Genomic DNA, 14,540 nt, shown 5'->3' on the forward strand with positions numbered 1-14,540 from the left:
GGAAACCCTTTCACTGAACAGATGCCTTTTTGGCCCTTTTGAATATTGAACCAGACAAATGACTGCACTACCTTTGCAAAAAATTGCACACAATTATTAAAAAATGATGCTAAAAGCTTTCTGGAAAATTCTGATATGCACATCTGCTTGGTTGAGGCCCACTACCACTAGATGGAATAAATGGGTATTAAGCACCGCGTGCCATGCCCCATGCTAGGCAGCTATGATACAAAATCCCTGATCTAATCCAGAATGAGGAGGGAGCCTCAGGCCTTTGTTCATTTAGAGATGAGGGTTTGAGATTTAGTCTCCTCATAATCTAGGATCTGTAAGGCTGTGGCCTCCTGCACAATACTGCATTCTTCCAAAGCTCCGTGGAGAGACCTGAATCCTCGTGTAATACTTCCACCAGCTGCTACTAGGCCTCCTGCCTTCATTCCCTTTCTGAAATGGGTCCAGCTTCACCACCCCTCTAGGCGCAGGCCAGGCCCTAAATTCCAGCCAGTCCTACACAGATATTAGGAACCCCTGAGGGCTTAGATTTCTGCTGCCCAAAGCTCTCTCTTCCACTAGATTGACCTGAATTCCACTTGCTTTGATTAAGCAAGGGTCAGGGGTCAGCTGTCTCCCATGCTTGATTCTATCCTCCTTCCCTCCCTCCCTCCCTTCCTTTTCTTTCTTTTTAATATTTATGGTTCTCTTTCCCCATCTGAAATGGTTTTTTTCCCTCTTGTTATTGTCTTTTCTTATCATTAAAATACAGTCAATCTGCAACAACTTTAGAATTTGTATATTCTTTTAACTTTCTTTTTTAAAATATTTATCTATTTATTTAGGCTGAACCAGGTCTTAGTTTCAACATGCGGACTCCTTAGGTGCGGCATGCATGTGGGATCTAGTTCCCCCACCAGGATCGAACCCGGGCCCCCTGTGCTGGGAGCACGGAGTCTTACCCACTGGACCACCAGGGAAGTCCCTCAACTTTCAATGTATGATTTTTTAGCTCAATTTGCTCTTTTAACTATTATGGAAAATTTCAAACACATATAAAAGTAGAAAAGTATAATGAACCCTCATATCCTTCTAAACATAACACACTTCCAACATTTGTTACATGTGACAAATCTAGTTTCACCTATACCTCCATTCCTCCCATCTTCCCCTCCCCCATTATATTATTTTAAAGCAAATCCCAGACATCATAACATTTCTTTTTTTTAAATTAATTAATTAATTAATTTTTGGCCGCTTTGGGTCTTTGTTGCTGTGCGCCGGCTTTCTCTAGTTGCGACGAGCGGCAGCTACTCTTTGTTGCGGTGCGCAGGCTTCTTATTGTGGTGGCTTCTCTTGTTGCAGAGCACAGGCTCTAGGCGCGCGGGCTTCAGTAGTTGTGGCATGTGGGCTCAGTAGTTGTGGCTCGCGAGCTCTAGAGCGCAGGCTCAGTAGTTGTGGCGTACGGGCTTAGTTGCTCCGCGGCATGTTGTATCTTCCTGGACCAGGGCTCGAACCCGTGTCCCCTGCATTGGCAGGCAGATTCTTTTTTTTTTTAACATCTTTATTGGAGTATAATTGCTTTACAATGGTGTGTTTGTTTCTGCTTTATAACAAAGTGAATCAGCTACACATATACATATATCCTCATATCTCCTCCCTCTTGCGTCTCCCTCCCACCCTCCCTATCCCACCCCTCTAGGTGGTCACAAATCACCGAGCTGATCTCCCTGTGTTATGCGGCTGCTTCCCACTAGCTATCTATTTTACATTTGGTAGTGTATATATATCCATGCCACTCTCTCACTTCGTCCCAGCTTACCCTTCCCCCTCCCCGTGTCCTCAAGTCCATTCTCTACTTCTGCGTCTTTATTCCTGTCCTGCCCCTAAGTTCTTCAGAACCTTTTTTTTTTTTTTTAATTCCATATATATGTGTTAGCATACAGTATTTGTTTTTGGCAGGCGGATTCTTAACCACTGCGCCACCAAAGAAGTCCATAACATTTCATTTGTAATATTCTTTAGGCTTTATCTAAGATATAAGGAATGTTTTTTTAAAACATAACCACAGGTATTTGTCACATCTAAATAAATAATGGTAATTCCTTAGTATCATCCAATACATAGTCCATGTTCAAATTTCCTGGATTATCTCATAAATGTCTCTACAGTTGGTTTATTGAAATCAGAACCCAACCCATGTCCACACATCACATTTGGTTGTTGAAGTAGGCAGCTTCTGACATGGCTCCAAATGATCCCTGCCTCCTAGTATTCCCCTCCCCTTGGTGTAGTCTGGACCTAGTGACTTGCTTCTATAATGAACAGAATCAGTAAAAGTGATGGGATGTCATTTCCAAGATAGGCTATGAAAGACTGTCACTTCCATCTTCTGAGCCCTCTCTCTGGATCTTCTCAGCTTCGTTAATAAAGCAAGATGCCACGTTGTGAACTGCCCCATGGAGAGATCCACATGGCCAGGAACTGGGAATTCCCTGGTGGTCCAGTGGTTAGGACTTGGTGCTTTCACTGCTGGGGCCTGGGTTCCATCCCTGGTCGGGGAACTAAGATCCCACAAGCCACGGGGCCAAAAAAAAAAAAAAAAACATGGCAAAGAACTGAGAGCAGCCTCCAGCTAACAGCCAGGGGAGGGAAGGACGAGGCCCTGAGACCAACAATCCTCAGGGAACTGAATCCTGCCAATGCCACGTGAGTGAACTTGGAAGCAGATTCTCCTGCCCTTGAGATGACTGCAGCCCTGACCTTGATTGCAGCCTGTGAGAGCCTCTCAACCCAGACCCCTGACCCACAGAAACTGAAATCATAAACGTTGTTATTTTAAACTGCTAGTTTGGGGCGTAAGTTGTTACACAGCAATGATAACTAATCCTGTTGTTTTGGCTCCAGAATCTCTTAACCTACAACAGTCCCCTGACCTCTTGTGTATCTCTCTCACCAGGGTTGGTTCTGTATAGAAGACAGAGGTGTGTGTATTATTCAGTGTCCCTCAAAGCAGGACCCAGAATCCCCTTGGAGATGGGGTGCGGGTGGCCCCCATACTAAAAATGCAAATGCCCGGGCTCCTTGGGATCTATTGAACGTCTGGGTGGGGACCAGGAATCTGTATTTGTAAGAGTATCCCAGGGGATCTTTTTTTCACTGAAGTCTAGAAACACATAGACTCAGTTTGGAGACTTGGCCTTACATCTAGCTGTGGGGCACTGTGTGACCTCACCTCTCTGAACCACAGTTTTCTCATCTGTAAGGTATGATTCTCATAGCATTTACTTTGTAGGATGTTGTGCCTAGCTGCTCCCTTTCCCACTCTCTTTTTTTTTTAATATTTATGTATTTATTTATTTAGGCTGCCCCAGGTCTTTTTTTTTTTTAATACATAAGCTTCTTTAAAATTTTTATTTATTTTATTTATTTATTTTTGGCCGCGTTGGGTCTTCGTTGCTGCGCGCGGGCTTTCTCTAGTTGCGGCGAGTGGGGGTTACCCTTTGTTGCGGTGCGCGGGCTTCTCATTGTAGCGGTTTCTCTTGTTGCGGAGTATGAGCTCGGACTTCAGTAGTTGTGGCACAAGGGCTCAGTAGTTGTGGCTCACGGGCTCTAGAGCGCAGGCTCAGTAGTTGTGGTGCAGAGGCTTAGTTGCTCCACGGCATGTGGGATCTTCCCGGACCAGGGCTGGAACCCGTGTCCTCTGCATTGGCAGGTGGATTCTTAACCACTGCGCCACCAGGGAAGCCCTGCGCCGGTCTTAGTTGCAGTCCGCGGGATCTTCGTTGTGGCCTGTGGGATTTTTTTTTTTCTTAGTTGTGGCATGGGAACTCTTAGTTGCAGCATGCATGCAGGATATAGTTCCCCAACCAGGGATCAAACCCGGGCCCCCCTGCACTGAGAGCGTGGAGTCTTACCCACTGGACCACCAGGGAAGTCCCTCCCACTCTCTTGATTCATGGATTCTCTCTCTTTTGTGAGAGAGAAAGGGAGTGAGTAGGCTGTAGGTGGAGTGAAGGGGAATTGGGCCTAGGGATGGACCCACACGTACCCTCACAGACATTCAATGTTACTGGGAAGCACGTACACCTCAAGTCCTTGAACGGGAGCACCAACTTGGTTTTTCAGTTTGCCAAACAGAAGTTTCTTCTGCGTGACAATTTTCATCTATCTAAGACAACAAACGACGTTTATGGGACAGTCAGCTCAACTGCATACGAAATGTTGAAGACTTAAGAAATTCTAAGGAGTCTGAAATGTTAAACGCCCTTTTATCTCACTCTGTGCTGTGAACTGTCTGGATTCTTTCTGCAAATTGTTACTGAGTCTATGTAATTCAATTGCTCTTCATTTTTGTGCCATATATTTCACATGGCCCCTGTGTTAGTTTATCTATTGCTTCCTAAATTTAGTGGCTTAAAACAATAACAGTCATTTATGATCTCTCATGGTTTCTGTGTATCAGGAATTCAGTCAGGCTTGGCTTGCCTCTGCTCTACCATGTTTGGGGGTGTCAACTATAAGACTTGAAAGCTGGGGCCGGGGTTGGGGGGACTTGGAATCATCTGAACGCTCATTCACTCATATGTGTGACTATGGATGAGGGCTGAGCTTGGGGCTGACAGCCAGAACACCTACCACACGGTCTCTTATGTCACCTGGGCTTCCTCACAACATGGTACCTAGGTTCCAAGGGCAAGTGTCCAGAGAGACACTTCTTATGCCCTAGCCTCAGAAGTCACACAAGATCACTTCTGTCACATTCTAGTTGTTACTAGCAAGTCACTAGAACCAGCCTGCATTCAAGGGAAGGGGAATCAGCCTGCTCCCTTTGAAGGGAGGCGCATCAAAAAATGTGAGCACATATTTTAAAATCATCATGATACTAATGAAATATCAGTGGAAGCATGACATATTCGTGGTCTGTATTGTGAGGGAGTGCACGTGAGTAACCAAGAGCAATATTTGGGTACACTTACGGTAAAAAAAAAAACAACTAGAGATGTACTTATATTTATCAACATTTTACTTTTCACTTAATGTATGTTTTGTTTTGTGACTTTCTTTAGAAGACTTTCTCTTAGCCCCAGCTTTTAAAGTATTTTCCTATATTTTTGTTTAGTAAGTTTAGAGATCTCTTTCACATTTGTCCTTAATCTATAATTTATTTATTTTTTATTGAAATATAGTTGATTTACAACATTGTGTTAGTTTCAGTTGTACAGCAAAGTGATTCAGTTATACATATATTTTCTTCAGGTTCTTTTCCATTGTAGTTATTATAACATATTGAATATAGTTCCCTGTGCTATATAGTGATATGATAATTTATTTTTTTTAATGGTGTTAGAAAGGGATCTGCCTTGGGTCAGATTCCTGAGAAACAGAGCCCAAGATGGGGATTCTTTTTTTTTTTAACTCAATAAATTTGATGTGTAACATTGTATAAGTTTAATGTATACTTACTTTGACACATTTTATATTGTAATATGATTGTCAATGTAGTGATATCTATCACATTATATAATTATAGTAAAATATTATTGTCTATATTCATTATACTGTGCATTAGATCTCTGTGACTTATTTACTAACTACTCATTACAAGTTTGTACCTTTAAACACTGTCACTCTTATCCCCTCCGCCCCATCCTCTGGTAAAGACCATTTTATTCTCTGGTTTTTTACAGGTTTAACTTTCGTAAATTACACATATAAGAGACATCATACAGTCCTTGTCTTTCTCTGTCTGACTTATCTCACTTAGCATATGTGCTTAAGGTTCATCCATATCCTCCTTTCTCACAACTGAATAATATTTCATTCTGTATATGTACTACATCTATTGATGGGCTCTTGGGTTGTTTCCATATCTTGGCTATTGTGAATAATGTTGTGATAAACATGGAAGCGCATATATCTCGTTGAAATCCTATATTTATTTCCTTTGGGTATACACCCAGAAGTGGAATTGCTGGATGGTAAGGTAGATCTACTTTTAATTTTTTGAGGAACCTCCATATTGTTTTCCATAGTAGTTGGACTTATTTACACTCCCACAAACAATGCATAAGGGTTTACTTTTCACCACATTCTTGCCAGAACCTGTCTCTTGTCTTCTTCATGATAGACTTTCTAACAGGTGTGAGGTGGTAGCTCATTGTGGTTTTGATTTGCATTTCCCTGATGATTAGTGATGTTAAGCATCTTTTCATGTGCCTGTTGGCCATTTTGATGTCCTGATGTCCTCTTTGGAATAATGCCTGTTCAGTTCCTCTGCCCACTTTTTAATTGGAATTTTTGGGGTTTTGTTATTTTTTTCCTTTTTTGTTATCTTTTTTTCTTTATTTTCATTGTTGTTTGTTTTGTTCTTGTCTTTTAGTTTTTTTGTTATTAAGCTGACAGCTCTTTATATATTTTGGATATTAACCCCTTATTGAGGGACTTCCCTGGTGGTTTAGTGGGTAAGACTCTGCGCTCCCAATGCAGGGAGCCCAGGTTTGATCCCTGGTTGGGGTACTAGATCCCGCATGCATGCCACAACTAAGAAGTCCACATGCCACAACTAAAGATCCCATGTGCCCAACTAAGACCTTGTGCAGCCAGAAAGAAACCACCAACACTTATTGGAATATGGTTTGCAAAATTTTTCTCCCATTCTATAGGTTGTCTTTTAATTTTGCTAATTGTTTTTTTGCTGTGTAGAAGCTTTTGAGTTTAATGTAGTCCAAGATGGAAATTCTTGACCAAGTGACTGGGGAAGTATTCTCAGAAGGAGAATGGGGTCATCAGAATAGGGCAGTGACGAAAAGCTGAGCAAGAATGTGGTCTCACCTGGTGACTAGCTTTGGATAGGGAAAGTTCTGGAGCCCAAATTGTATCACCAAGTTAGTTTCACCTGGAGGCAAGGGATCTACCTTTTTATCAATCTGGTGCTAGTCTGTCACTGGCCAAGTTTTTCCAGGAGGAGAGGTGCTGGGCAATTCTCCGGAGGTGGGGCAGGCAGGGGGATGGGTGTACAGTTGGTAAAGGGACCTGGGTGGGGCACCAACAGTGTGCACTACAGTTCACCTTTGCACTGTTCAAATCTACTTGCTTCTCCCATTAAGTTCTCTCCATCCACGTGCAGCTTCCCCAGGATTCTGATTGATCATAATTTCTGGGTAAACTTAGAAAAGGAGGATTAGCTCCTGAGACTTAACTGATGTTTATCACCTCTTTCCTCTGCCATCCACTCATTCTAGCCCTCCCCTTCCCTTCTGCTTCTGGCTTCAGCTAGTATTTCTGCTGGTTTTGACAGTTTGCCTGGTGGGTTGACCCTGGCCCTCACCCCTGAAGGGTCTGAGTCCCTAGTTAGCATGCCCTATGAGCCCATGGTGATGGTACTTGCCCACTTACAAATAAAACTCAGCATGGAGATCTGGAGATGTCTCAATGGATCACCTGAATGCTAAACATATTTCTGTCACCCCCATTACACAGAGGTGGTCCTACTTCCTGGTGATGACCATGGTCTATTACCCCTGCCCATAAGCATGTCCTTTCTTTGCCTGCTGGTCTATTGGCAGAAGGAGACCAAAGTGACCAGGGGTTGGGTGTAGCTCAAAATTTAATGGGACTCTTGCCATGTCCCCTGGTAGAAATGTCCATCCCCAATCTGGAAATTAGGAATCTCTAGACCCACAGGGCCTAAAGTTGGGGGGTTGCAAGCACAAATTCCCCAAGGAGGTCACTGGGAGCAATACTAAGTGGGGCCACTCTTTCTTCTACTCCTTAATTCCCGGGTTCATGTACCTATGTTCTGGGTCACAGCACCATAAAATAGCCATTGTTTTAAGGTGTACACCTTATTCCAAAGGATGGTACTGTATCCTCTCCACGCTGGCATCTCAGCTGGGCCTTCCAGAAGTGGTTTCATCATCCTAAGAGGCCATCAGCTTCTGGATAGTGCAGCGAATGTCAGTGTGTCCACCACCGTGCTTCCATTGCTGTCATGTGGGTGCCTCCATCCCAGGGAGAAGGAGGCAGCTGTGAGTCATTCGCAGACAACACTCTCACCAGCTGGAGATGGGTACACTGCCAGTAAAGGGGATTTGGGTGGAACACCAGCTGCGTTCACTGCATGATCTAATTTAAACTTTTCCATATAGTTTTCCAACGGCTCCAATATCTTTTATTATTATTATTATTATTGGCTGTGCCATGTGACTTGCAGGATCTTAGTTCCCCGACCAGGGATGGAACCTGGGCACGGCAGTGAAAGCACTGAGTCCTAACCACTGGACCACCAGGGAATTCCCTCTTTTATCTTAATAGTTTATCCTTATCCTCCCTCATATGAAGTGTTCCTTTTATCACATCCAAAATTCCTATGTATACATGGGTCTACTCCTAGTCTTTCTATTCTTTTCCATTGACCTACTTGTCCAGTTCTGCATCTCTGGCATGCAGTGTTTAGTGTAGTTTTAGGGTCGTTTTTGCTATTTGGTAGGGTCTACTCATCTGATTAGAGTCTGTTCATATGTCACTTCTTTGGGAAGTTTGGGTTACACAATGGGAATTCAGTATGTGACTGTGAATGGAGGACAGCCTTGCTGGCTCTTTTTCACTTTCATTTCATTTCATTTCAAGCAGGGCTTGAGGGATCTCAGTTCCCTGACCAGGGACAGGGATTGAACCAGGCCACAGTAATGAAAGCCCAGAATCCCAACCACTAGGCCACCAGGGGACTCCCACTTTCTCCCAATTTTAAAGCCAACACTTCAATCTCCCATCTGTGCTCTTCCTCTTCCTCTGGGCCTCCTCATCAAGCCCAGGGATGCTCAGGAAGCAGAGGCAAAGCGTGGGTGGATTCCAGAAGGTGCCAAGGACCAAGAGGAGACTAGGTTAAGACATAGACACAAAGCACTGCTGGCTCTGTGCCTCCCATTTGGTCACCATGGTGTCCAACCATGTGTCCTCTGAATGCGGACAGATGCTGGTGCAGATACTGGGCTATGGGATGATAAGAACCAGCTCAGACATTGGGGCCAGTCCCCTCGGGTCTTAGTTGTGGTGCATGGGCTCTAGAGCGCGAGTGCTCAGTAGTTGCGGCACACGGGCTTAGTTGCCCCGGCACGTGGGATCTTAGTTCCCTGACCAGGGATCGAACCTGAGTCCCCTGCATTGGAAGGCGGATTCTTAACCACTGGACCACCAGGGAAGTCCCCGTTCTGTGTGATCTTGACAAGAACCTCTCTGAACCTCATCTGTAAAAGTGGGAATAATAACCATAAAACTTACTTCCCAGGGTCATTACAAAGATTAAATGAGATAATGTCTATTTATAAAGTGACTGGTAACATAATAGAGGCTAAAAAATATGATTCTTGTCTTTTCCCTGAATTTCATCTGCAAAATGGGGATGACAGCACCTCGTCAGTTTCCTGAGGGGAACCCAGGGGGACAAAGGCTGTGGAAAGGGTTCATAGACTGGGTTCTGGAGCCTGTGTTCAAACCCTAGCCATGCGTCCTACTAGCTGTGTGACCCTGAGCTAATCACTTAACCTTACTGTGCCTCAATTTCCTCATCTGTGAAATGGGGAAACAGTACTATCCATTCCATGGGGTTTTATAAAGGAAAGAATTATTATACAGAAAAAGCTTACAACATCACCAGGCCCTTAGTCAGTGCTCAAGAAATGTTAGTGGTGATGATGAAGACAACTGAGCTGCAAGGCTGTACATTCCAGGAGGGCAGGATGCCCCTCGGTCTTGTTCACTCCCATCCCAGCCTCTGGAACAGTACTGCAAAGGCTCATGGAATCAATGAATGGAGTAGGCTGTGCTGCTCATCCTGATGGTCCCGTGTTGGGACCATGTGCCCTCAACTGCCCAGCTGGCCCGCCACCCCATCAAGACAAGGCACTGACATGGCATTCCCAGAGATCAGGTGCAGATCAGACTCCTTGGCCTGGCTTTGCAGAGCCCCCAGCTGGAACCAGTATGCTACTGCCTTCCTTCACCCATCACTCACGGAGGTGTCTTCCTTGCGGGTGGCCTGGTGCTGGGGCTGTGGAGATGACCCCACCTCCTGTCATGTGGAGAGAGAAATGAGGAGACTGAGAATGACAATGCAGGATGGTCAGTAAGTGGACGGGGGGGAGCTTGCGGTCAGTGGGAGCTCTGAAGGGGCAGAGGAGACAGCGAAAGCTTCCCAGAGGAGGTGAAACCCAAGTTGAAGGTTAAAATATGAGAAGGATTGTGTCAGGTGAAGGAGGAGTACTTTCTACACAGGGGGAATGACAGGAGGGGCTGGTGCTGAGCAGGCGTGAGAAGTAGGACACGCGGCTGGCATAGAAAGTGGGGAAAAGCAAGAAGTGAGGTGCAAGTCTGCACAGGGACTGGGGGATCAACGGCCTTGAAGGCCAGGCTACAGAGCTGGGACTTCATCCTGAGGGCACTGGAGAGTCAAGGAAAGGTATGGGGGTGGCAGGGCGGGACAAGGCGACCCTTGCTCTTCCCCATCGTTTCATGTCTCAACAACAACCAATCTCTTTGCTCTGTCTACTAGCCATGTTTGTTTCTGAAACCTGCCAAGCATGTTCCCAGCCTCAGCGCCTTTGCACTTGCTTCTCTCTTTGCCTGGAGATGTAGGGGGTGAAGATTTGCAGTCAGGGGTGGGAATGGGGTTGGGCTTAATATTGGGGTCTGGGTGAGGATCTGGCTTGGAGTTCATGTTCGTGTGTTCTGAATGGGCCTCACTATGGGACCTGCTGGATGACATTGGGGTCATGCTTGAGTGTCCTGGCAGATGGAAGGGACAGATCTCTTGGGAGCATTAGTGTGGCTGGTGGGGACTGGGCTCTAAGCATGGGATGGTGGGGCATTGAGGCTTTTGCCATTGGTTGGAGGCATTAGGTACCATTGGGGTAACCCTTGAGGGGACTGGGAGGGGCCTCATTGCAGGGGTCAAGGCACTTGGTGGGTGGAGTCAGTGAGAGCCTGGGAGGTGGGAATGATTTTTCCAGTTTCCAGATGAGGAAACAAACTGAAGCTCAGTGAGGTTAAGTAACTTGCCCAAGCTAGCGAAGGACAAAGGGAGGATTTGCACCCAAGTCTGCTGACTCTTAATTTGCTAGGATTTCCCAGGCAACAGCTTCTGGTGAGACCAAAACAGAGATGGAGACACTTGGGCTGGGAGGTGGGGCAGGACAGGGTGGCAGAGCTAATGACATCTGCCAAGACAAATGCCTTGGACAAATGGAGCTGGGCTTGGGATGGGGGCCAGTTCCTCCAGCTGTGAAGGGCACCTGGGTGTCCTGGGTGTCCAGAGAGAGAACGTGAAGTCCCCAAGAGGAATAGGAGGTGGGGGGGTTGGGTGAGGGTGAGCCTGCCCTCTAGGGTGAGGTTCGGCCCCACGTACACTGCCCACCTGTGCATAGCACCAGATCGGGTGTCTGCCTCCCCCTTCCCCTCCTCCCCTCCTGCCCTCCTCCTCCTCCTCCTCCTCTTCCTTCCTCCTCCTCTTCCTCCACTACCTGGCCTGGCCCACGCCTCACTGCACCCACTCAATGGGCCTAGTCTAATCCCCTGACATCACCGCCTGCCCAATACAGGCCGTGCCTGGCAGCCTTGGCAGCCCACAGGCTCAGAGACACAATTTAGGATCCCCCACCTCAGAGCCCATCTTTCCCTCAACTTCTTCCCTCCTTCAGCTCACAGTTCCGATCGGGGATACCCCAGATCCAGTCCCAAGCTGGGGGGCAGGTGTCTAGAATCTGTCCTGGCCTTGCTGTGTGACTCCAGGTAAGTAGCTGCCCCTCTCTGGGCCTCAGGCTTCTTATCTAAGTCTCCTCTACCCCCAGCTAATCACGTCAACCTGTTTTGGCTTCCTCTCAGCATCTTGTAGCTTTAGGAAATTTTGTTTTTTTATGAGTTCACATGTTTATTGTCAGGGGACCACTGGACTGTGTGCCCCTTATTATTCACCCCGGTGCCAGCACATAGCAGGGGCTCCATCGATAACTGCTGACTGAATGTATACACGGGTGAATGAATGAACAGATGTAGCTCCTGCCTTAGCAGGAAGCATATGGACCTTCTCCCTCCACACCAGCCCCAATGGGGGAGAAAGGTAGAGCAGTATTTCAGCCCTGAAACTGGATGGAAGCAGGGTGGGGGTCTGACCCACCATTTTCTGACTCGGCTGGTAGACAGGGGCTGAGAAGTGAATCTCCTTTATGGAGAGACTGGGAAAGCTCTGGAGAAGGACCAGAACCCCGGACCTGTCTCTCTGCCCTCCCTCTCTGCCACAAGGCTTCCCCAGGCGTGGGTGGGGTGGGGGAGGGGAGGGCCTCAGGTATATGTCTGTGTGTCCCTGTGTGCTTTACCTGGGCAGAGGGCAGCCACTGACTCAAGATCTCCCAGGATAGCAGAGGCTGAGACATGGCTAAATTTCAGGATTCCTGACCTCCAGCTGCACACGTGTGTATGTGTGCACATGCGTGGCCATGGTGTGTGTACACGCCATGTGTATATGTGTCTGCTCCAAGCATGTGCCTCTGGTGGGACCTCCGGGTATGGTTGTGTGTTCATAGGCGTCTGTGTGGACGCATGCGCAGTCCTGTGTTTGGCTCTCCCAGGCAGGGTGTGAGGTATAACATGGGTGTAGGCATGTCCACTAGAGTGTCAGCTCCATGAGGGAAGGGATTTGTGTCTGACTTGCTCCCTGCTCTATCCCAGCATCTGGAACAGGGACAAGCACACAGTTGGGGTCAATACATCCTTGACTGAATAAACGTATGAAAGTGTGTGCACATGTCTGGTGTATGCCCACTTGTCAACCCATGTGTAGACGTGCACATGCTCCTGTGTCTAAGGGTGCACCTGGGTGTGGGTGCTGTTGCTGACATGTCAACCTCCTGTCCCTTTTCCAAACTCCTTAGGAGCCAGGGCCCAGTGCCTGGGTCCCCGTGGGGCGGAGCAGGGGGCCTCCTCCTCACGGGAAACTGGATCCCTGGACGTGCAGAGCAGCAGGAAGCAGGGCGGCCCCTTTGTCCCCCGATAATCCCCTCCCCGCCTGGCCCCCTTTCTCCCAGCAACCGGGGTTTAAGTTCGAGTTTGGGGGCTGTAGGGAACGAGGGTGTCACCTCAGTGTCCCCTTCCCTACCTATTCCCTGCCCCCGGGGCTTCTGCACCTGCCCTCCCACTCTGAGGGTGTGACTCCTTCCTTCCCTCGTGGGCAGCCCTAGGGCTCAGCCCCAGGTATAAAGCCACCTGAAGGGCGGGAGGAAAGATGCCCCAGAACCACCCGGAGACTGCAGAGAGGAAGGAGCCAAGGAGAGAGCATGAGCTATCATCCGCTGCGTGAGTGAGGGAGGGCGCCGTGGTCCCGAGACCAGGACGGGAGGGGTTACCGCCCGGCCCTCTGGCCCATCTGTCTCAGGTGCCTGGCTATTTTACATCTGCTGCGAACCTCCAAATCCTTAAACACAGAGGACTTCATTCGTCATTCATTCATTCACTCAAGAAATATTTACCAAGCGCCTGTTAGGCACTAGGTAGTATTCTAAGCATTTGGGGACATAGCAGTAAAGAAACAGACAAAAAGTTTGTTGAATGAATGAATGAATGAATGGGCCTTCACCTTCAGGCCTTCCCTTAAGTTCTGAATTTCTGGGAATTCAGGAATGTAGACAGGGAAGCCAAGGAGGCCACCCTGGTTTGTCTCTCGTCCCCATCATAGCTGGTGACCTTAGGGAATTGCCCTCTTCTCTGATCCTCACACTGTTGGTGGGAACAACTGGCCCGACCCTTGAGAAGCCAATTTGGCAGCATTTACTCAAATTTAAAATAAATACACCCTCCAATCCAGATATTTCCACTTCCAGCAGTTCCCAAAGAGGCTGGGATAATGATGTTCACGGCAGCATCCATTCATTTAAAAAATATTTATGGGGGCTTCCTTGGTGTCACAGTGGTTAAGAATCTGCCTGCCAATGCAGGGGACACGGGTTCGAGCCCTGGTCCAGGAAGATCCCACATGCCGTGGAGCAACTGAGCCCGTGCACCACAGCTACTGAGCCTGCGCTCTAGAGCCCGCGAGCCACAACTACTGAGCCCGCGTGCCACAAATACTGAAGCCCACATGCCTAGAGCCCATGCTCCCCAACAAGAGAAGCCACCGCAATGAGAAGCCTGCACACCGCAACGAAGAGTAGCCCCCCACTCTCCGCAACTAGAGAAAAAGCCCACGCGTAGCAATGAAGATCCAACACAGCCAAAGATAAATAAATAAAATGAATAAATTTATTTAAAAATATATATATATTTACCAAGCTCTGCGCTAGGTGCTGGGGAACCAGCAGTGAATGAAGCAGGTGAGGTTTCTTCTTTCCTGGAGCCAACATTCTAGGGGGAGAGACAGCAACAAGCAAGTAGACAAATAAATAAATGAGGGATCTGTAAACAGCAGAAGTCTCTGAAGACGACACATCAGGGAGACGGAGGGGTTTTTGAGTTGAGGCCTGAAGGACCAGAAGGAGCAGCCTTGGGTAGGTTTGTGGGGT

This window comes from Balaenoptera acutorostrata, chromosome 15 (assembly GCF_949987535.1).
Source record: "Balaenoptera acutorostrata chromosome 15, mBalAcu1.1, whole genome shotgun sequence".
Taxonomy (NCBI): Eukaryota; Metazoa; Chordata; class Mammalia; order Artiodactyla; family Balaenopteridae; genus Balaenoptera; species Balaenoptera acutorostrata.